Source organism: Phyllostomus discolor, chromosome 2 (assembly GCF_004126475.2).
Source record: "Phyllostomus discolor isolate MPI-MPIP mPhyDis1 chromosome 2, mPhyDis1.pri.v3, whole genome shotgun sequence".
In the NCBI taxonomy this organism is placed as follows: domain Eukaryota; kingdom Metazoa; phylum Chordata; class Mammalia; order Chiroptera; family Phyllostomidae; genus Phyllostomus; species Phyllostomus discolor.
In genome coordinates, this window is record NC_040904.2 from 63,925,941 (window position 1) to 63,939,729 (window position 13,789).

The 13,789-nt window shown below is 37.4% G+C and overlaps 1 protein-coding gene and 1 pseudogene across 16 annotated transcripts in view; both read left to right on the top strand.

The window, feature by feature from the left end:
* ROBO2 (roundabout guidance receptor 2) overlaps positions 1–13,789 on the top strand; it is a 1,287,372-nt gene that overhangs the window by 282,261 nt on the left and 991,322 nt on the right. The gene's annotated exons all lie outside the window — the stretch shown is intronic.
* Positions 1,152–2,737, top strand: LOC114491086 (annotated as a pseudogene).

A 13,789-nucleotide genomic window follows, 5' to 3' on the forward strand; every position in this document is an offset into this window, starting at 1 on the left:
TAATTTTAAAATGACTTAACAAGCCATGGTATATTTCATAGTATATTCTCTATCTTTTCCAAAATGAGAACATATAGCTAATATTACAATTAAAAGAGATGTGTTTTTATATTTTTTCCTCTTCTATTTTCTGTCTTATTTACTCTTTAAATACCTCAACTAAGCCAAGTAAATATTTTACACATCAACAGGAAATCATCCATTCTGGTAACAATATAAGAGCAAAAATATGTCACTTTCTTCTTTTGAATTATACAAATATTTGCCCTGTTTTTGAAGCATTAGAAAGATAATTTTAAAAAATAAAAAGTATATATTTTAGGCCAATAAAATATATCTATTAAAAACTGAACATAAAAATTACATTGAGCACTGCCCTTTTGACTATGGTGATCAAGTAAGATTTTTTTTAAAGACCCTGAAATTTTTTTTCTAAAGTCTTCTAGAAGTGTGTTTTTAATCTTGACTTTGAACACTATAGAGTCTCTTGGTCTGCTCCTTTGAATGAATTCAGTTGTTGCACCTGGAGTAGTGCTTGATGCATGTGTGCTTCTCCAGCGGCCTGGAATTGCATGCCTGGACAGGAGTCCCCCATCAGCCTCATCCTGGTATAGGAGATCACCACCACACCTAGCAAGTGCTTTTCAATAGAATCTGAAAGTCTCCTATAGTTCCTTGGTGGGATTAAACAAGGGCACAAACAGCATGTTTTTGACTGGATACATTGCACTGAAAGTCTTAGTCCAGATAATAATTAACAGTTGTGTTTTTGTTTTTGTTTTATTTTTTTTACAAAAGAAGAAGAAAAGGAAGTAAAAGAAGAGGAAGAAGAAGAATGAATCTAAACTGACCTTAGACATCAATGGTAGTCTCTCAGCACTAAAATAATTGATTGTCCCATAAAGGGCCATAGTTTAATGACAAATTGGTTCTATGAGTAGATGCTAAGTTCTGTGGCTAGTCTCATCTACCTGCATTCACTCACTACTGTGTAAAGGCATTATTACTAAGTGAATAGCCTGCCAGTATGAATGTTGAGGATGAGAAAGAATGGGTAGAAAGAAATTGCTACATGACTACAACAGAGATAAAGACATTTTGGATAAAGCCAAGAAGACATAATTTTGAACTTAAAAAGCAGTATTTGTATAATGGTGCTTTAGGTAATATAACCTAGCTAATCAAGGCTTTCTTTTTATTAAACATGATACCTTAATGCTCAATGAGCAAATTAAAATCTTAAGACACCCAAGTGACAATCTGCCTATCTTTGGATATCAGTCCTCTTAGAATAAGACATCATAAATTTAATTTTACACTAAACATTTTTATAAGAAGTAGTTTAATAATTGAATATGGACCAGCCTCCTCCAGTTCATCTTTATTGCAGTCATGGTGCCCAAATGCTGGGCTGTGTCAACACTCTCACATGAGAGTGTGCTTATAGAAATCTTGGCTTTGAGTGTTTACATTGGCTGCTCCTCGGCCCAGTTCCCACGGAGAAAGTATGAAAGAGAGACGATGTCTCTCTCAGATGGGCACCTGGTGCTGAAACTGTCTGACCAGCCACTTGCCCTAAAGTCCATTGCATTGCCAGAGAGTCCTGGGGCCAGTGGGGGGATGGCATACTCTAGTCTTTTATTTCTGAAGCAGCTCACTGCTGGCAAACTCCAGGAGTCAGTTCTGTACCCAGAGCTGATCGATCTGATCTACTGTGGCTGGGAGCTAAAGAGACCTGACTCTTGACTTCTGTGGCATTCAATCCGGGTCCACAGCCCATGTTCTGTGCAAGTCCTGTCCCGAGACTGATCCAAAACCAGAACCTGTGAACAAAGCGGCTGCCCTGTGGGATTTCGGGTGTGGCAAACCACCTTGCACAGGAGCTCCTCCTACAGGGATGTGGTATTTAAGGTTCTCAGCAATAAGGAGTCTCTGGAACAGATCACTGTGGCCACCCCAGGCCTTAGCAGTGTTCCCATTGCTCCAGAAAAAGGACCTTTTCTCTGTCTTTTCTGATCCCAATATGCTTGATACATTTGTACTTGCTCACTCAACTCTGGTGAATGTCATTGTCCTGGTTTTGCATTGGGTGGCAGGCAGCACACTGCTACAGGGGGCTGACTCCTCTTCCTAGAGCACGCCTTCCACTTCAAACTGGGACATGCCAAGTGGCTTCCTGTCTGAAGGGCTCTCTGATGATGAGGACAACTTTCACCTGAAGGCCAGGTCCATGCCCTCTAGCAGCACCCCCAGCTCCCACCCAGTTACCTTGGGTAACAGTAGAGCTGCTGGACCACCCCCAGCCCATCACCCAGAGCAAGCTGGCCACTGCCCTGGCACTGGCCAGCACTCCAGAGAGCTGCTCTCATGCTGACTCCTGGTACCCAGGGCTATTCCTCTGGGACCTTACCAGTGTCTTCTGGTGTCCAGTCAGAGACATGTATCACCAATGACTTCTTCATCAGAGCCCTACAGCATGACCTTGAGGCCTCTGGGCAGCCCATCCTTCAGAGCCATGGGGAGCTTCAGCAGCAGCAGCTGCATGGCATGGGCACTCAGCACAATGAGCTGAGCCTGCAGACACTTCAGGCCCCTGGCAGAGACACCCAAGCAACTCTGGAGCTCATCTTCACTGGAGAAGCCCCATGAACTCTCTGCTCCTCCTGAATCCCCAACAAACTGCCAAGGTGACTGCCCATGGGAGACTCCTGGAGGTTCCCTGTCTCTCCTTTCCCCAATACACATGATAGTCAACCTTCAAAAAAAAATCTTGACTTTGTGTGTCCACTTTACTACAGAGAGCATGCAACTGAGACAGCACTGTAGACTTAGAGAAATGTCCTGCTTACTTAAAGTCACTGAGCAAGAAGCTCAACCTTACTCAGGCCCTGGCCATGTAGCTCAGTTTGTTAGGGAATCATCTCCATATGTCAAGGCTGTGGCTTCCATCCCCAGTCAGGGCAACAAGAATCAACCAGTGAATGCATAAATAAGTGCAACAACAAATCTATGTTTATCTTTCTCTCTCTCTCTTAGTCTCACTCTCATTCTCAAATAAAAATTTTTAAAAAGATATCAACCTTACTCCTTAGAAAAAGCATAAATCATCAAATAGGTTATAGATAGACAGATAGATAGATAGATAAATATGAACAGGAGGAGCGAACATGGGTTCAGGTAAAACAAGCTTTGTCAAATGGACAAGATTTCTAAGGCTGGCAAATCAGTGTAATTTCCTGTATAAGTATGTTTGTACTCCCACAAGGCATTCTACAAACCACACTGCAAGCTTGTAAAGAATATTGAAATATATGGACTATTAAAATATTTGAATAAATTGAAAACTAAGAACACTAAAACACCAATACAAAAGAACCTTTGCACCCCGATGTTCATAGCAGCACAATTTACAATAGCTAGGTGCTGGAAGCAACCTAGATGCCCATCAGTAAATGAATGGATCAAAAAACTATGGTACATTTACACAATGGAATTCTATACAGCAGAAAGAAAGAAGGAGCTCATACCCTTTGCAACAGCATGGATGGAGCTGGAAAGCATTATGCTAAGTGAAACAAGCCAGGCAGTGAAAGACAAATACCACATGATATCACCTTTAACAGGAATCTAAACAACAAAACAAAACAAAACAAAAAACTAGCAAAATATAACCAAAGACACTGAAATAGGGGATAGTCTGACAGTGGCCAGAGGGGAGAGAAGAGGGAATTTCAGGGGGGAAGGGGTAGGGATTACAGGAACAAATTTGGAGGACACATGGACAAAAAGTAAGGGTGGGGGGTAATGGGGGGAAGGGGGGAGGGTTGGGTGGAGGGGCTGGAATGGGAGTAGGGGGGAGAAAACTGTACTTGAACAATGATTGAAATAAAAAAAAAGAAAAAAGAAAAAAAAGAAAACTTGTTAAATGGCCATACTAAGCATTTTTAGTAACAGCTAATCTTTCAAACATATTTATATAAAATGTGTACATGTACTCTATTTTTATCTTTCACATATTTATCAAAGTTTCAGGTGAACATTAAGGATTTAGATCAAATATGTAGAGTAAACCAAATTTTAGAGCATAAGCCTTAACTCAGAGTCAGACTTAGGTTGCAAACCTAGGACTGCATGGTTCCAACTGCTTTCCTAACTATATTTTAAACAACCTTATTAAGTGGAATCAAACCTCAAAACCAAGATGAAATTGAGCTGGAAACAATTTTAACCTTTTTAATGACAGTGACAAAAATCAGTGACTAATCACATGGGAAGCCCCAGAATTTCTAGGTCTTTACAAGATGTACATGAACTAACTATAATTTGTATGTTCTAATATGCAGAATTCTTCCACAGGATAGTCGGGTAGGCTCATTAAGGGTAAGACTTTAAGTAATAGATTACCAAGAGAAAGGAACTAGGGATCATGGGAATCACAGAAAATCACAGAAACAGTGGAAATTGGGAGTATTTTAGCAAAGGGAATTTAAAAAAATGGAAGATATGCTAGGTATCCTCAAATGTTTAAAGGACTATCATAGTCATGTTGAAGTAGATTTTCCCCTCTTCTTGTTTAGTAGGGAAGCCTAGAAGGAAATACAAGTCGGATGATTAAGTTTTGTTCACTACAAAGAACTTTATCTTAATTAGTACTGTCCAGCAGAAGGATCATTGTCTTTCAGGGATGTTGTAGACAGAATCTCATTATTTGGAGAGATGTTAGACTAGATCTCCCTTAAGATCTTCCAACACAATCATTTAATCACTAGGATGTAGTGTATATATGCTCTGTAAATTTTGTGGCAGAATATATAAGTTTTCCATTCCTTCCAAAAGAAGGAAGTCCATTCTACAAGAAAAATAAAAGGATTTCTAGAATGTCATTAAACTAAAAAGGGTAATCTTTTTTCATCTGTACATAAGTTGAGTCACCTTCATTGTGTTGTATAACCTATTTTGCCCTAAATCTGTAGAATTACCACATCCCCTGCACACTGTGGATCAGTGTTTAGAACCTACAATTCAAACAGTAAACACACTGTAATATCATCACAAGAACTATGATCAAAGCAGGACAAAACACTCCAAAGATTAATGGAGAAACATTTTTATGGTGTGTGTTTTCTACAAGATATTAGCTATAAAACATCCAAGACTCCACTGAAGGTTTGTAGAGCTCTGTGAAATAGAAATGCATTGATAGCATCTTCAGCCTCTTGATAAAAGAAGGGCAGCCTAAATGTAATTATTTCAAAAGTCTCTAGGGAGTGAAGAGATATGTCTCAAATGGCACATTATCTAAAATAAAGTTTAACACACCTTGGGGAAAGCAATAGTGATTCCTTTTACTATTTTAATAACAGTAAGTTTCTCTTGTTTTCTGCATCTGTGCTTGATGTCTTTCCTCCTTGTTTCTTTTTAAAACAACTATAAAGCTATAGAAATAAATAGAGACAGGGAAAGTGGAGAGGGAAGAAGAGAGCGATCAGGAGCTTAAGCAATGCTTAATCTCACATTTCATATTATAACATCTGCTACATTGGGGGAAATCCCATTTTGCTATACTGGACTTATTCATATATTAAAGAGATTATGTATACACATATGTAAAATGATAATAATTATGTGATATATATTTTATTACTTCTATTCAGTATAAATATATTATTCACTATGATTTGCCACATGAAGCTAAATGTGGCATAAATGTAGAATCATTTAAGCATGATTCAAAACCAAGTAATTTATTGGTAGTTTAGAAATTCTGTGAATTAACAATTTTCTCACTTGTAAATATTTATTATGCTAAATTACTAAATATTTTCTTTGTTTTATGAACATGATAATCATATTGATGTTAAAGTAGACATTTTCATAAGGTTTTATTCTATATTTGTGCTAAAATAGTAATTTTTGAGGTTGAAATCTATTTCTATGGATGTACATTATTCCTTCAAAAAAGGCATGACCCACAAAGTATTTCTCTATGATTCACACTTTGTCCCACGCAGCACATGATTGGATAATCTGTTACCTCAACTTCTGTCTATCCTATTATAGAAAATTTCTGAAGCTTTAAACATTCATAGATGTTTTTTCTCAGAACTGGGGGATGACACCAGTAATCACCAGGTAAGGTTGGAAATTTTCTTGACACCTCCCTCGTCCTCACATATAAAACATTTGTGATGAACAAATACTGATGTTATCTATTAAAAATGTTTAAAGTCTCATTTTGTCTACATAGGACTACTCAGCTCCCAACCTAAACATTTCTCATTGGGATTATAAGCCTATTATGCTAATTGGTTTTCTTGCTTCCAGCTAGTTCCTGTTCCACCAAATTCCTTACAATCCATAGAGCTGTCAGAGTGATTCTCTTTGAAGAGAAAATCCTTGTTTACAAATTTTCTGTAAAGTTCTAAAACTTCTGTATAAACTTTAAACCTCTTAATATGAGATCAAATGTCTTCCATAATCCAATTTGTGTGCTTTTTAATCTATTATCACTCTGCCATAAGGACCTTAACTAACTCAACATATAAAACTAGCATTAGCACCTTCCCTTCTCAGCCCTCTTTGACTTGGACAATAATGGCTAGTCTTTTTGGAGTCTCATACCATTCTTTCAAACTTCCCACACCTTGAGCGAGGAGGGAGAAAGAAGATTGAGGAAAATTACGTCTTGTTAAAGAGCTTCAGACTAGCCCTGGCTGGCGTAGCTCAGTGGATTGAGTGCGGGCTGTGAACCAAAGTGTCGCAGGTTCGATTCCCAGTCAGGGTACATGCCTGGGTTGCAGGCCATGACCCCCAGCAACCGCATATTGATGTTTCTCTCTCTCTCTCTATCTCTCTCTCTTCCCTCTCTAAAAAAATAAATAAATAAAATCTTAAAAAAAAAAAAAAGATCTTCAGACTGAATATGGAAGGACAGAATGGCAATAAGGTATGCTGGAAGAGTTACCTTTGCTCATCTCTGCAACCTCATCATATCCCACTCTCAAGCCCCTCACCTGTAGATGAGGTTGTCAGTTGGGGTGATTTTGTCTCCTAGGGGAAAATGCGTAGAGTCATTTTGGTTTGTCACAACTTGTGTTTGAGGGTGCACAGGCATATATAGCAAAGAGAGATCAGGGATGCTGCTAAACATCCTGTAATGCATAGGACTGACAACCCCCATGCCCTCAACAAAGATTATCCAGCCCAAACTGTTAACAGTGCCAAGTTAGAGACCCCCTGCTATAGATCCTAAGCATCAAAAAGAATGATATTTTAATTCCTGGAACATGGCACACCTTCTCTTTGTTTCAGTTCTCTGCAAATACTTTCATGTGTGTCTAAAGTTCCAGTTTCTTCCCCCCCCCCCCTCTCTCATATCCACCCCAGAGTGGTTTGCATGGTGACATATTACTTATTCTGATTATCTTGGGTTAAAGATTGCTCTCACTAGGAAGTCTGTTCTGATCCCTATTTGTGCTAAGTGCTTTTAGAATGTGCATCTTTAGCAATCTCTTCTTCCTATAGTTACAAGTTTGTTATAAATATTCTTTTAATTGTAGATACCTGTTTAAGTGTCTATTTGAATAATGCAAGAACAATCTTCCTAAGGACAGAGACCAAGTCTGTAATGTTCACTATCTCCTATGCCCAGATCTTTGTCTGTCTCGCAGTATGAGCATGATATGCATTTGTAGCAAGAGAGAAAGGGAGGAAAAATTAGATGAAGTGCCTAATCATATCAGTTATAAATAAATTTTAATTATATTTTATTGATTATGCTATTTAAGTCCCAATTTTTTTCTCCCCTTTATCCACCCTCCACCCTATACCCACCACCCTCTTGCATCCCCCCTGCTTAGTTCATGTCCATGGGTTGTATGTGAGTTCTTTGGCTTCTCTATTTCCTATAATAGTCTGTACCCACCCCTGTCTATTTTGTGCCTACCAATTTTGCTTCTTATTTCCTGTACCTCCCCCTCATTCTTCCCTACCCCCTCACCACTGATAACCCTCCATGTGGTCTCCATTTCAGTGATTCTGTTCCTGTTCTAGTTGTTTGCTTATTTTTTGTTTATTAGGTTCAGTTGTCGATAGTTGTGAGTTTGTTGTCATTTTACTGTTCATAATTTTTTATCTTATTCAATTTAGATAAGTTCCTTTAGCATTTCATATAATAAGGGCTTGGTAATGATGAACTCCTTTAACTTGACTTTATCTGGGAAGCACTTTATCTGCCCTTCCATTCTAAATGATAGCTTTGCTGGATAGAGTAATCTTGAATGTAGGTCCTTGCCTTTCATGACTTCAAATACTTCTTTCCAGCCCTTTCTTGCCTGCAAGATTTCTTTTAAGAAACCAGCTGATAGTCTTCTGGGAACTCCTTTGTCCTCTGTAGGTAACTCTCCTTTCCTCTTGCTGCTTTTAAGATTCTCTCCTTACCTTTAATCTTGGTTAATGTAATTATGATGTGCCTTGGTGTATTCCTCCTTGGGTTCAATTTCTTTGGGACCCTCTGAGCTTCCCAGGCTTCCTGGAAGTCTATTTCCTTCACCAGATTGGGGAAGTTTTCCTTCATTATTTGTTCACATAAGTTTTCAATTTTTGCTCTTCCTCTTCTCCTTCTGGCACCCCTTTGATTTGGAGGTTCAGACATTTAAAGTTGTCCCAGATCTTCCTAAGCCTCTCTCCATTTTTTTTGAATTCTTGTTTCTTCATTCTGTTTCACTTGCATGTTTATTTTTTCCTTCTGTTCCAAATCTTTGATTTGAGTTTTTGTTTCCTTCTCTTCACTGTTGGTTCCCTACATATATTTTCCTTTATTTCACTTTTCATAGTTTTCACTTCTTTCTCTACTTTGATACTGAGCTCAATCAATTCTGTGAGCATCCTGATTACCAGTGTTTTGAACTGTGCATCAGAGAAGTCGTCTATCTCCTCATCGCTTAGCTCTTTTCTGGAGTTTTTTTTTTAAGATTTTATTTATTTATTTTTAGAAAGGGAAGGGGGGAGAGAGAGACAGAGACAGAGACAGAGAGACAGAGACAGAGACATCAATGTGTGGTTGCTAGGGGCCGTGGCCTGCAACCCAGGCATGTGCCCTGACTGGGAATCGAACCTGCAATGACTGGTTCTTTTCTGGAGTTTTGATCTGTTCTTTCATTTGGGCCATATTTCTTTGTCTCAGTGCACCAGTTATGTTGTAAGTGGGTGGGATCTTAGGTATTCTCCAGCATAGGGCAACCCTCTCCCCTGTGTTCTGGCACTGTCTGTCAGGCAGGGGTCAGAGAGAAAACAATGCCGCTCACTAACTCACTTCTAACCCCACTTCCCAATGAACTTTCCTGTGAGGCTGGGAGTTTCTTGCACCTTCGTAACCATTCAGGATTTTACAGCTAGAAGTTTTGAGTCTTTATTTTCCTGGTCAGATAGCCTAGCGGTGCCTGTGCAGTCCTCCAGTGCACCGCAGGTCCTCACTGTTTGGCTGTCTATCTCTGCCCATCCTGCCAGTCTGGATGAATGTTTCTTTAACTCCTTAGTTATTGGACTTCCATGAAGTTTGATTTTCTGGCAGTTCTAGTTGTTTATTGTTTTTTCAGTTGTTTTAAAATGTGCTTCTTTTGGTTGTGCAAGAAAAAAAGCATTTTTACCTCTCCCTCCATCTTGGCTGGAACTCTCTATTAATAAAAATTTATCTCTTTAAAGGATATACACTGATTAAGAATTATGCTTACAAAAGTTGTGAGAAAAGTAAAACTAATATCTTAAATTTCACTTTCTGCACTTACATTATACAATGGGAGTCATGACTCTTTCCAAAATATATAAATTGGAATTTTTTAAAAAAATATGAGGATATCATTGGTTCGTTGCATTCTGTAGAGTACCCTTCAAAGTTCTTTCATAGAAAGTTCCACGAGGGGATAGTGTGAAGAGGGCAGATGTAGGGATGTATTGTAAATACTAAGTATATAGAATAATTTGTGAGAATTCTGGCCACCTCTCTAATACTAAATTTAGTTTATCTTGTATTAAGACCTGGACAGGTTGTCATAAACGGTGGTCTTAAAGTCACCTCAACAAATACTTCTCATTAGAATGCAGGGTCAAGGTCAATTTTAGAGCCTTGAATAAGCTTATCAACATGAATTTAATAAGTTTACATATAATGAATAATTTCTTACTTCATAAGTGATCAAAAATATTGGATTTTGGTCCCTCTCTTGATAATAGACCTAAATCTCAGTATCCTGGGCCATTCCTCTTGTCCTAGGAAATATGTGCCTTAAAAATGATATCAAATTGAGCCCTGGAAAGGTCTTTTCACTTGATTAAAGATGTTAACACATGCAATTTTAGATAAAGAAACAAAATAAGAGAACTTGTTATTATCACTAGTAATACTCATTACCATTATGTTACTTGTGCCACTGCCATATTCCTAGCATTAAATAGAAGATGAAACCATTGTCCTTTGTGATATATATACATATATATACATATATACATATATAGTTTAATCTTTATGAAATACAGTCATAGAAATCAAATTATCATGTTTGCCTCTCTTTCTGCACTGCAAGTTTGGCATATTTATTAGTTACAACACAGCATTTCAAGCTGGCATTTGGATCATTTCAATAACTAATGTTTGTTTTATCAACAATGGTTTAATTTGACATGCTGCATAATGCATGTGCAATAACAGTGCCATGTTTGATGGATAAATGCCTAGGAAAAAAATTCAAATTGGCTAATAAATAAAATTGAATTTCGAGAACCCATTTATTTTAAGGAAGCTTGTCATGGGTTATTAACTGTACTAAATAATGGCTTGTTTATGTCTGTGCATAAATAATTTGAAACAAATCGGGTGACATAGTCAGAAACTATCATACTTCACTTACTGCTAAATGTTAAAGAAAGCTTGCTTCCTCAGCTCCTTACCACCAGACCTGTTATTTTTCAAAAACAATTTCTATTTGTCAACAAGATTATGACCATAATTCAGCTGAATTTTTATACATTTAAGGAAAATCTATTTAGGTATTAAAAATGTTAATCAATAGGGAATTAAACTAAAATTTTGACTCTAGATTAATGGCTCTTTGTTCTGCCCACATATTACAATCTACTAGGAGATTTATTTCTTTTTTATTTTTTAAATGCAGGTGCTCTGTTCTTATTTCTGGAGATTCTGAGTCAAATGGCCTGAAGTGTTTTTTTCTTTTTTAAATTAGTTGAGCTGTTTTATTTGATGATGTTATGTTTTTAAAACCCCTAAGCAATTGTAAACAGAAAGCCAGGATTGAGAATTCCTGTTCGAATGTCACAAATGCACATTTAATTTATTGGTCTCACTTGGACAGTGATATCAAATTGTTTAATACTAGTAACTGCTCCATTTAACAAACAGTTTTCTGAGCATGCCTTCTAAACATGTAATTCTAGATACTAAGGGGATTAGCAAGATAGCCTTTCTTCTCAAGGAGTTTATATTCGGGAACACAAGTGACAATATTGAAAAGCTGAGTAAGATAATTGTCACAAGAAAAGTGCCAACAAATGCTGGGTGAGATTATGTAGAGAGGTGGGCAGGGATCAAAACAGATTTTCTGGAGTAGGTAGGATTTAGCAAGACTCGTCAGTAAGCGTGGATGCACACTTGAACCTTTTTAGTGTCTCCACACCTCATGGTCTCACAATAATCTGCCTAAGTAAATAAACCAAATGTTTTTACTTTACTAATTAAAAACAATAATTCTGTATATTTTCATTTTGCATTGCACTGTGGAGACTGGTTTGCATAAAGCATCAGTTTTGAGCCTTGTAATATAGTATGGTATTTAGTATCCCAATTTTTGGATGAGAAGCCAGATTGTCAGAATGTAAATGAATTAATCAATTTACAAAACCAACAAGTAGCAAAGTTGGAACTACCATCAATCCTCCTGAGTCCTAAACAGTCCAGACCATTTTTATCACCCAAATTTAAAGGTAAGAAGTCACTGAGCATAGACTAGACTCCAGGTGCTTTAAAACCGAATTGCTCGCTTAGAATATGCTATTCCATATAGATACTCCATATACCATACTTTCTATATACAAATGTATGTAAATTTTATCTATATGTCAATGTATATAAAGTATAGCTGGTGTCTTTTATAAATTAACTTTTCAAAAGGGATTAGAAATTGGTGCTCTATTTTTTTTTGTAAACACAATACTAATCCGCAGTCTCACTACCTTTCCCCTAACAGACCTTTCTTCTTTCTCTGTATTCACTTTGCAATCATACTTAATACCTGGAACTTGGGAAATCTCCAAAGCTGAACAAGTTTAGAAGCTATAAAAACTCAGGGGTTGAAAGAGTTGAGGGTCAGCTCTTAATTTCTGCTTTCTGATGGTTCAGTTTGGTTGAACTTGCTTTATCAGGAGCCACTTGCCCATGATCTGAAGCTCTTCACTCATGATTTCTGTGATTTATTATGAGAATTTTCTGGGTGCCCAGGACCATCTTATGTTTTGACAATTTTGTAGAAGGACTCACAGAACTCAGAAAAACTATTTACTTACAATTACAGTTAAACGATACAACTTAAAATTAGAGACAAAAGGCACCTAGAGAGGAATCTGGAGGCTCCAGTTCTCTCACACTGCAGATTCAGGAACAGTGCTTAATTCTCTGAGCAAGAACATATTAAGACATTCATAAAGCATTGCCAACTAGGGAAGCTCCCCTGGGCCTTGAGTCTAGGATTTTCATGGGAGTCAGTCTTGCAGGCATGGATCTCATGTGTTATGGACCTTAGCTACTCAATCTCCAGCCTCCATCCAACTCCTGGAGCCTAATCAGGACAGTGTAACCCAAGGTATCAGGTGAAAAAACAAGCAAACAACAACAACAAAAAAAACTAAAAAAAAAAAAAAAAAAGAAAGACAAGCATTCACTGTAAATCACATTGTTTGCATAAGCTATGTGGTACAGCCCCAAACTCCACGTGTACAAAGACACTCTTATCAGCCAGAATGTTCCAAGGGCTTAGAGATTTTCTTATCAGCCAGAGTCTACCAGGGACCCATCCTTTCATGAAATCTGTAGGGTTTCAACACTCCAAGCCTGCCAAATTAATCCTGTATTGCATAGCATCTAAGGATTTTTTACTTGCAATTTGTCACCAATGGGGATGCCCTCCATTAAAGTTTATTTTTCATTTAAAACTTATTATTTTAGTTAATTTCATAATCTAAACAAAGACCTCTGCCTGAACCTTTGTGAGGATTATATATATTTAGGTTTTGTGTTTTTCTATGGACTGGTTTTATTGATGTTGTTGCTACAATGTAATTAAAACAGAGTTCAGTGTATTTCATAAAATGCATTCATTCTTCCTTTATTTTTCATGCAGTAATTAATAGACATTGCCAATGGAACATAGACACTACCTGGACTAGTCAAGGAAGCTAGAGAACTTCTGTTGTTTATTCAGCCCTTATACTTCAAGACACTGACTATGAACTTGGTGTATGAGTCAAGACTGACAAATCTACAGACCACTTAACTTCCAAGAAGTATGGCAAAATGAGCCTCAAAGGCAACTTACAAAACTTACTGAAGGGATGATTTTACCTTGTCTCCATTCATAATTAGGAGTCACAACCCAGAGATAGGCAGGATGAGCTATTTCATTTACTATCCATTTGAACTTGGGTATGATATTAACTTTTGAAATAAGAATAGTATCTATATCACAGGATATTTTAAAATAATTTTAAAGAATTCAGTGAGATA